General features: G+C 43.5%; 1 long non-coding RNA gene across 1 annotated transcript; it reads right to left on the bottom strand.

Moving 5' to 3' along the window:
• Positions 1-5,028: 5,028 nt before the first annotated feature.
• LOC147584124 (uncharacterized) lies at positions 5,029-7,409 on the bottom strand. The gene is made up of 2 exons (XR_015255172.1): positions 7,121-7,409; positions 5,029-5,275 (listed from the first exon to the last, which is right to left on the bottom strand). It is a non-coding gene; the product is annotated as an uncharacterized LOC147584124 (long non-coding RNA).
• Between the last annotated feature and the right edge of the window lie 1,701 nt (positions 7,410-9,110).

Below are 9,110 nucleotides of genomic sequence, written 5' to 3'. Positions count from 1 at the left end.
GGAAAAGGCCATGTGAGGAGGAAGGCGGAGATGGAGATGATGCGTTTATAAGCCAAGAAATGCCCCAAATTGCCGGCAAACCACCAGAAGCCATGGGAGAGGAACAGATTCTCCCTCACAGCCCCTAGGAGGAACCGACCGTGCAAACACTTTGATCTTGAAATTCTAGCCTCCGGAAGTGGGAGACAGCGAAGTTCTGTTTCTTAAGCCACCCAGTTTGCAGTGCTTTGTTACGGCAACTCTAGCCAACTAATACACGGTCTAATCATGAAGGGTGTTAGAAGGCTTAGTTAGTAATACTGTCCATTCAGTGAGCACTTCCATAACACGATCTGCTTTAGAGGAAGTGCTTTATAAGAACTTAAGTGCTTTACGGGAATGAACTCATTTACATTTTCATGACAACGTTAAGAAGAAAGTGATATTATTATTTCATTTTGACAAATAAGGAGAAGGAATACAAAGAATTTAAGATGACTCGGTCCAGGTTGCCCAGTCAATAAGTAATGTGTTGAGGGTGGGCGTTGAATCTAGGCTGAGAAGGGGTATCCAGTCACTATATGATACTACTACCGGATGAGAGGTTCGCTTTTTACCTTGGGAACAATGACTGTGGGGAGAATTTTTAAGTTGGGCTTATGGAAGGATAGTTTACATGAAGTGAAGTTTAGTCTGTCTAGGTATGCAGTTCTATGGATTTTGAACGAACACGTATGGTGGCATAACCACCCCCACTGGCCAGTTTTCAGGAAGAATGGTGACCTGATACACTTTCCACCTCACAAATGTCATCCTGGCTACGGGATGGAGAATGAATTGGGAGGCGACGAGAGTGGAGACAGAGACGAAAGATGGTCGTGTCCTCGACCCGAGCAATAGCGTTGGATATGGAGAGAAGTGAACAGGGGCCAGAGCTATAGAAGAGGTAGAACCCACGCACTGAAAAACCACTTCTTCTGGAAGCTTTTAACATGCCAGTGTGGGTCAAATACAATCTGAATGACCCCAGGTCACCTGAGATCTTTCAGTAAAGACCTCTTTTCACCTAAACAGCCAACACACCAGCGATGATATTTACCTACCAATTGCGGATGCTTCCTGCAAACTGCTCTGGCCAGGGGCCACCCAGTTAAGTTTAGAACAATTACTGGGGCGCCTGGGTGGCGCAGTCAGTTAAGCGTCTGACTTCAGCCAGGTCACGATCTTGCGGTCCGTGAGTTCGAGCCCCGCGTCGGGCTCTGGGCTGATGGCTCAGAGCCTGGAGCCTGTTTCCGATTCTGTGTCTCCCTCTCTCTCTCTGCCCCTCCCCTGTTCATGCTCTGTCTCTCTCTGTCCCAAAAATAAATAAACGTTGAAAAAAAAAAAAAAAGAACAATTAGTAATTACAATCAAACCTAGGCAAATTATCTGATTTCGAGGCTACTAAATTATTCTAAAATTCCATCATGCAACTGCATTCACGATGGAAGATTTACTGACAACAGCAAAGAGAGGCTTAAGCAAAGCTTCCGTATACATCTGATTTAAATTTGAGGCATTTTCAATCGTTATTTCCCAGTGGTGGCCTCTCCTGAGGCATCAGCGCCTTTAGCTCCAAGTGACCTGTGTATGCTCGTTTCTTACGCCTTCCTTCTTAAGTTTCCATTCTTTACTCAGAGGCCCCTTCCTCGGTGTGCCTTCCCTGACTACCCCCATATACAACAGCGACGGTTCTGCATCTGTCACTCTCAACCTCTTACCCTACTTTTCTTTTCTCTTCTTTTTTCATTTCTTTCCTTTTCTTTTTTCTTTCCTTTCCTTTCCTTTCCTTTCTTTTTTCCTTTCCTTTCCTCTCCTCTCCTCTCCTTTCCTTGCTTTTCTTTTTTCTTTTCTCTTTTCTTTTCTTCTTTTCTATCTGATAAAGTAGATAGCCTACTTTATCTTCTTTCTTTTACTTATAATTTCTTTTCTTTGGGGGCTTATCTTTTTCTGGAAATTTTAACCTGTTTATTTTCTATTCCTCACCCTTACCCCCATCCCTAAAATACAAGCTCCACGAATGCAGGGACATTGTTTATATTGGTTATTGTTACACTCTCAGCGTCAGGAATGGTACCAAGCACATAATGGGCACTTAATAAATATTTGTGGAATGAATGAATAAAGCTGTAGCCCATTATGGCAAGACTTCAACACCCATGATCTAGGCTAACCACTTCAATTTGCAGATGAGGAAACTAAGACCTGAGTGGGGGGGGGTGAAGAAATTTGCTTGAGGTTCCAAGCAGGTTGGAGGCTAGGTGCAGGTGGTACCCTGGTTCCAGCCCAGACTGCTTCATGTGGCCACTGATTCATGCGGCCTCTCAAGCTTGTCCAGTCTTAGCACAGCAGAGTGGGTTAAGAACATGGACTTCAGAAAACAATCTGACCTAGGCTTAACTCTATCACTCTTTTCTCCTTTGAGTCTGTTCTATTTACCTGTGAGTCAGGGATAAAAACCTACCTAGTAGATTGCTATATGATGTACAGGAGATAATTCAGGGGTCCGGAGGTCCCTGGCACAAAATAAATTCTCCATAAGAGCCAGATATTGCTACTCGTGTAAGAGAACCACCAGTGGGCCTCATATCTTTCTGGAGTTGTGGTAGGCTTAAATACTTTCTCATTTAAATTTAGACTGTAGGTAACAGCAAAGTACTAGGGGATATGTTAATGTTTGATGGGGGGAAAAAAGGGAAAAGAGTTCCCTTGTATGAGAGGGAGACAAGCACATGGAAAGAATTAGTCCCCTAACTCACTGAGTCCTATTTTCCTCATGTTTAGAGTATAGGCTTGAATTCCATAATCCCGATGATGCTATCTGTCTGATATCCTATGATTCATCCCCTGAAAATAGAAACGGGTTTTCAATGGTTCATGCTTAGTATGAGTGAGAAGTTGAAGGAAAATGACTTGGTGCCTCAACCTCCCTTTTTTTCCCTCTAGCAATGGTGGATCACTTTGAAATTTACTTCTTTATTAATGAATAGGCATTGCGTGTCTCCCCTGTGCCAGGCCCTGTGGTAGAGGCACAGGAATGGCTTTCCCTTTTGGAATCTCAATGGCTGGGTTTTCCTTCTTTCAGGCACACAAGTGGTCCTCGGCCAAGTGCTGTCTTGAGTACTGTATTAATTTCCTAGGGCTGCCATAAACTGGGTGGCTTAAAATAACAAAAATTCTTTGTCTCACAGATCTGGAGTCTAGAGGTCCAAAATCAAAGTGTCGGCAGGATTAATTCCCTCTGAGGACTCTGAGAGGGAATCTATTCCATGCCCTTCTCCTGGCTCCTGATGGTTTTCTGGCAACATTTGTTCTTCCTTGGCTTGTAGATACTTCGCCCTGATCCCTGCTTTCGTCTTCCCGTAGCTTTTCTCCTGTGTGTGTGTCTCTTCCTCTGTACAAAGCTCCTCTTATTACAAGGACACAAGTCATATTGGATTAGGGCCTACTCTAATAACCTCACTTTAACCTGATCATTAGCAGAGACCCTGTTTCCAAATAAAGTCAAATTCACAAGTACTGGGGGTTAGGATTTTGACTTCTGTGGGTGGACACCATTCAACCCCTAACAATTCCCTTTCCCGCCTCAAATAGTAACCTTGAGCCTTCCCTACAGACAGGCCAGACTATGTTCTCTTGGCTCTGACTTCCTTGGAATTAGATTCACGGATCCCAGATACAATGAGCCCATGAACACAGCCCAAGATTCCATTTGTGTTTCCGGCAGTCACCTCCCATCATGGGGTCATGTTACGCTTGTGGTCAATTAAAATGTCCAGATTTCTTTCATAGTAGTTGACAAACCAGTTCATCACGCATCTTAAACATCTGATTTTGTGAAGCTAAGTACCAAATTTTATACAGAATATTAAATGATCAATCTTTGAATGCTCCAAGTTAGTATTGGGAGAACTTGAGCTATCAACAACTTTAGGTTCATCAACAATTTCTTTAGTTGCCATTTCTTCATGGCCCCAAGACCCAGCTGGAGGGCTCTTCTGTCCAGGTGATTGGTCCCATTAGTCACAGGCCTTTAGGTCCCTGTGAGAGAAATCTGTTCCATCTCTCTCTGGAGCTCACTTATAGGGTCTCCTCAGGCACAAACTCTGAAGGTCTCCCTGGCGGGCTGTAGGACTGGGGTGAGTTGAGTGAGGCAATTTCCTCACGCACAAAAATTCGTGCAAATCTATCCATGAGGAACAACATATAAAATTTTTAGATAAAGACAGGATCCAACAGGGCCCAGGATTAGGGTGAAGTGAGTGAAGTGAATCGTGTAAGTGTAGCATCAGACCCTGTCTTTATTTAGAGTTTGGATATTTTGTTCATTATGGATATTTTGTATTAACTCTCATTTTCAAATATTGCACGAAAATATTATTTATCTTAGTTCCTCCTTAGCATTTGCACTTGAGGTGAATGTCTCACTCAACCCACCCTGGTCCTGGCTTTTGGGCATGGATTCTAGTGGAGTAGAGTGGAGTCTGGGACCAGCCTCCCAACTGGGAGTCAGGGGACCTAACCCCTCACCCGAGCTCTTCTGTTAATTACCTGGGCAGCACTGAGTAAATAAGTTACTTCCCTTTTCTGAACCTCATTTCTTCCAAATGCAAAATTGTGTGGGTAAACTCGGTGGTTTTAAGGTAAAAACTAAGCATAAGGCTCTGTGATGCTAGCCAGAGCTCTGGCTGGAGGTCAGGAGACTTCCTCTTCTGATCCTGTCTGTGCTACTCACTGACTGTGTGACCTTGGGCAAGTCCTGCCCAATTAGACACAGACAGCCTCCTTATCCCTACTAGTTAGAGTACAATTGAAATGATCCGCAAGCCTCCTTTGAGCTCTGTTTCCCCGATCCTTTTACCGCTTAAAGGCAAACAAGAACATTCAAATACCATAAACATTTCTGGCAGCGAGGCGCCAGTTATAAGCAACCATTTTTAACAAAGGGACCTACTCAAGAGCAAAGTTAGCTACTTGGCAAGATATCAGGAAGCCTTTTCTACAAGGAAAGAGAATCCAATGTCAAACTATTGTTTAATTTTGAAACACCCTCATTAGAAACTTGAGCTTCTGTATTTTGCTGTTGAAGAGAAAATTACGGATCAAGGTACTGATATTTTTCAATGGCATGTTGGCATTTAATCCAGTGACGTGCAAAGAGCCCTCACGGGAGCTCCGTGTGAGGGCTGTGTAACCTTGAGAATGGCTTCTAGATGCTCCGGCATTCTTTCTCACCTGTGATCTGCCCATACGGTTGCTACAAAAAAACAGGGAAGGTGTGAGTATGTGTGAACGTGAAGTCTAAAGTCAAGAGTTCACACAAGTAATAAAATCTCATTCGCAGTTACTGGAAGCCAATTTGAAAATGCATATCAAAGACATTTAAAATGACTCAGTAATTCAACCTCCTGGTATTAGGCCCCGGAAGTAATTAAGAACATGGACAAAGATGTAGTTGCTGTAGATTTATTTCAGCGTCTTTAGAGTGAAAACAAAGAAACAAAGCAACCAGCTTAATGGTGCAATCATAGAGGATTGGTCGGGTATATTGTAATGTCTCCATATAATGGAATATTATGCAGATGTAAACAATGATTTCACGGAAGCGTATTTGTTGACATGCATAGATACTTAGAACATATCGTTAAATGAAAATTACAAAATAGTATATATGCTACAAGCCCATTTTTGTAAAAATATGCCTGGCTTATCTCTGGGTGGTGGTATAATACGCTTTTTTTCTTTTTCCTTTTCTTTTGCTTACTTGCACTTTCTGTTTTTTCTGCAATGAACATTAGAGGGCATAACATTTTAAACAGATATCATAAAAAGAAGTATAGATACATTAAGAAATTGCCTTTTTTGGAAATAGTATTGGTCTCACATTAAAAACAAAAAAAAAAACCAAATATCAGAGGAGGTTACGATATATATTTTTTAATTTTATTTTTAGGAAATGCCACTTATGGAATCTTGCTCTGGAAGATTATTTTCATTTTGCCCTGATTTTCCTACTCGATAGTCTTTTTCCCAGCCCTCTGCATATCCTCATTCACTGATTCAATCATTCACTCCTTCATTGATCCTGCCAGCATTTACTGAACACTTACTATATCCCAGACAGTGGGCTAAGTCCTCTAAGCGCTCCAGTACGGACACATAATGATCGCTTGGCCCCTTGTTCTAGTCCTTCTCAATTTCCCCAGCACAAACTTCAACCATCTTCAGAGCTCCTAGCCTTGGGGTCACCGTTCCACTCCACGCCCATTTTGTCATTGTTCTTCTGATGCTGCCCGTCCCCTCTCCCCACAAATCCCACTGTGGTCGAATTCTCCATTTTGTTCTTTCCCCCTCACTTCCACAACCAGAGCTCGGTGCAAACACCAGGCACTTCCTCCTCCGGGTCACCTCACTCCAAGCTTTTCATAATCCCTATCCATAACATTTTTGAACATACAAGCCCAACGTGTATACGTATAAATCATATGACATGTGCCACGTTCAATGTATTAAAGATCAGAATAAGAATTTCCTTGTGGGTTTTTGGAGCAATACAAATACAACCAACATCATCATCCATTCTTCCCACCACCAGTGGGTCATCTGGCAAACTCCCTGGAATGCGTGCACGTCTACAGTTCTAAACGGAACGGCAGAAATGACCTTCTCAAGTTATTATTTGTTATAAACTTCATCAAACTCTGCTAAGTTTACATTAGCCTCATATTAACCCCAAATGCCCGATCCCTGGCTTCAAGGTCTATTACTTATTATACCCCTGTTTTCATCTCCAAATAGGTCTTAACTGGTTTTAAGCTGAAGTCCTTACACGGGGGTTTCCCAGTGTGCATTTGATGTGAAGGATCCTGCGGTCAAATAAGCTTGGCGAGTGCTGGCAGCTTCAGCCTGGTCTGGGAGAGTCCGGGCGTAAGAGAACACCCTGGAGTTTCTGAGGAGGCCTCCAGGAAAGAGGTCTGGTTACCTTTTCTGGACAGAGTATTTCCTGGGCGAAGTCAACTCTTTCTGGTGTAAAGTTTATCCCCACACCTTGAAATAGTGTTAACACGAGGTACTTCCGGAAATGCTAACTCACACAACTTACTGACTTCTGCGTCACCGTCACGTACGTATTTACCACCCCCAAGAACGGCTTCCTCCTTGCTGCAAGCCAAACTGTCTGGTCTACCCGGGGATCCATGTTCACTCCTCGTTCCTTAAGAAAATCATCTCAGATGAACCATCATCACAAGCCACAAAACCCCAGTTGTTTTCAAAACCACCTGGTGTCTCAGGGACTGTTCTGTGTCATAATCAGTCACAGAGTGGTCTTTTAAAAGCATAGATCATACATGTGATTCCTCCGCTCAGAACCCTCCGGTGGCTTCCCAAAACATGCGGAAGAAAATACAGACCCTTCAGAGCTCAAAGATCTGCCCCTTCTGCTTCTTCAACCTAAGCCCCATCCCCTTCTTATGTCTCCACAGACCCACTGAACTTTCCTCAAAGATGCCAAGCTCATTCCTGTTACAGGGCCTTTGCACTTGCTCTTCCCTTTACCTGGGATGCTCTTAGCCCCAGACCTCCCATGGCTCCCTCCCTCCCCTCCTCCAAGTCTTCGTCTCCTATTGTCTTCCCAGTGACGTCATCCTGGACCTCCGGACCTCAAGTGACACTTCCTTCGCTGGCTACTTTCTGAATCCAGCTATGCTACTTCTTCTTCGTAGTTTTTTTTTTTTTTTTAACGTTTATTTATTTTTGAGACAGAGAGAGACAGAGCATGAACGGGGGAGGGGCAAAGAGAGAGGGAGACACAGAATCGGAAGCAGGCTCCAGGCTCCGAGCCATCAGCCCAGAGCCCGACGCGGGGCTTGAACTCACGGACCGCGAGATTGTGACCTGAGTCGAAGTCGGACGTTTAACCGACTGAGCCACCCAGGCGCCCCTTTTTCTTCATAGTTTTACCACTACCTACATTATGTCATATAATCTTGAGTCATATAAGATCCAGGAGGGAAGGGAATTTGACTGCTTTCTCCACCTTTATCCCCGGAGCCTGGAACAATGGCTGGCACATACTAGAAATTCAAGAAATGTTTGCTGAGTAAGTGAATAAATAAGCACATTCAGTCAAGGTTCAAATTCTGGTTGTTTGCATGATTTAGTTGAACAACTGGGCCTCTGTGCTGACAGCGTGGAGCTTGCTTGGGATTCTCTCCCTCTCTCCCTCTCTCTCTATCCCTCCTCAGCTTATGTCCACGCTCTCTGTCTCTTTCAAAATAAAATAAACTTAAAGAAAAATAAAATAAATAAGACTGCCTGATTATTTCTGTTACAATGCTCACCCCAATAACCCAACTACTGGATTGTAAATTTGAGAAGAAAGCAATAGTATTTTATTTCCTAGTCCGTGGCTCCTAGACATACACCCTGGACTTTAAAACTGAAATCCCCTGTCGACTGATTCCTTCTAGTTCTGAGTATCACAACTCACCAACTGCTTTGAAATGTATCACATTCCTTGGAGTATTTCCGTTTGAGAGGAATGAAACCCCTAGTGTGCTTTTTCAAATTATTTTTCAAGGCAAAATGCGATTCTAAACTTCAAATACAAACTTTGCTCTTTGTAGAGAATGTATACAGTTTCAACGGCTTCTAAATATAGCTGTAGGTACTACTTGTTATTGTTTGTATTGAATTTAGGTCATATCCTGATTCCCAGGCAGTGGGACAAAGGCACCGGGAATGAGGAAGCCTTGGACGGCACGTTCACCTGACTTTTAGAAGGATTTACGCTCGCTTTTAGGATTCCGTAGGTCTTTTATTTTTTATTTTTTTTTTTAATTTTTTTTTTCAACATTTATTTATTTTTGGGACAGAGAGAGACAGAGCATGAACGGGGGAGGGGCAGAGAGAGAGGGAGACACAGAATCGGAAACAGGCTCCAGGCTCTGAGCCATCAGCCCAGAGCCCGACGCAGGGCTCGAACTCACGGACCGCGAGATCGTGACCTGGCTGAAGTCGGACGCTCAACCGACTGCGCCACCCAGGCGCCCCAGGATTCCGTAGGTCTTGAGTAAGTTTTGAAAAAAGTA

The sequence above is a fragment of the Puma concolor genome, chromosome A1, assembly GCF_028749965.1.
Source record: "Puma concolor isolate L17-30 chromosome A1, mPumCon1.1.hap2, whole genome shotgun sequence".
Lineage (NCBI taxonomy): Eukaryota > Metazoa > Chordata > Mammalia > Carnivora > Felidae > Puma > Puma concolor.
The sequence above is the reverse complement of the archived record's forward strand: the minus strand, read 5'-3'. Positions and strand labels throughout refer to the sequence as shown.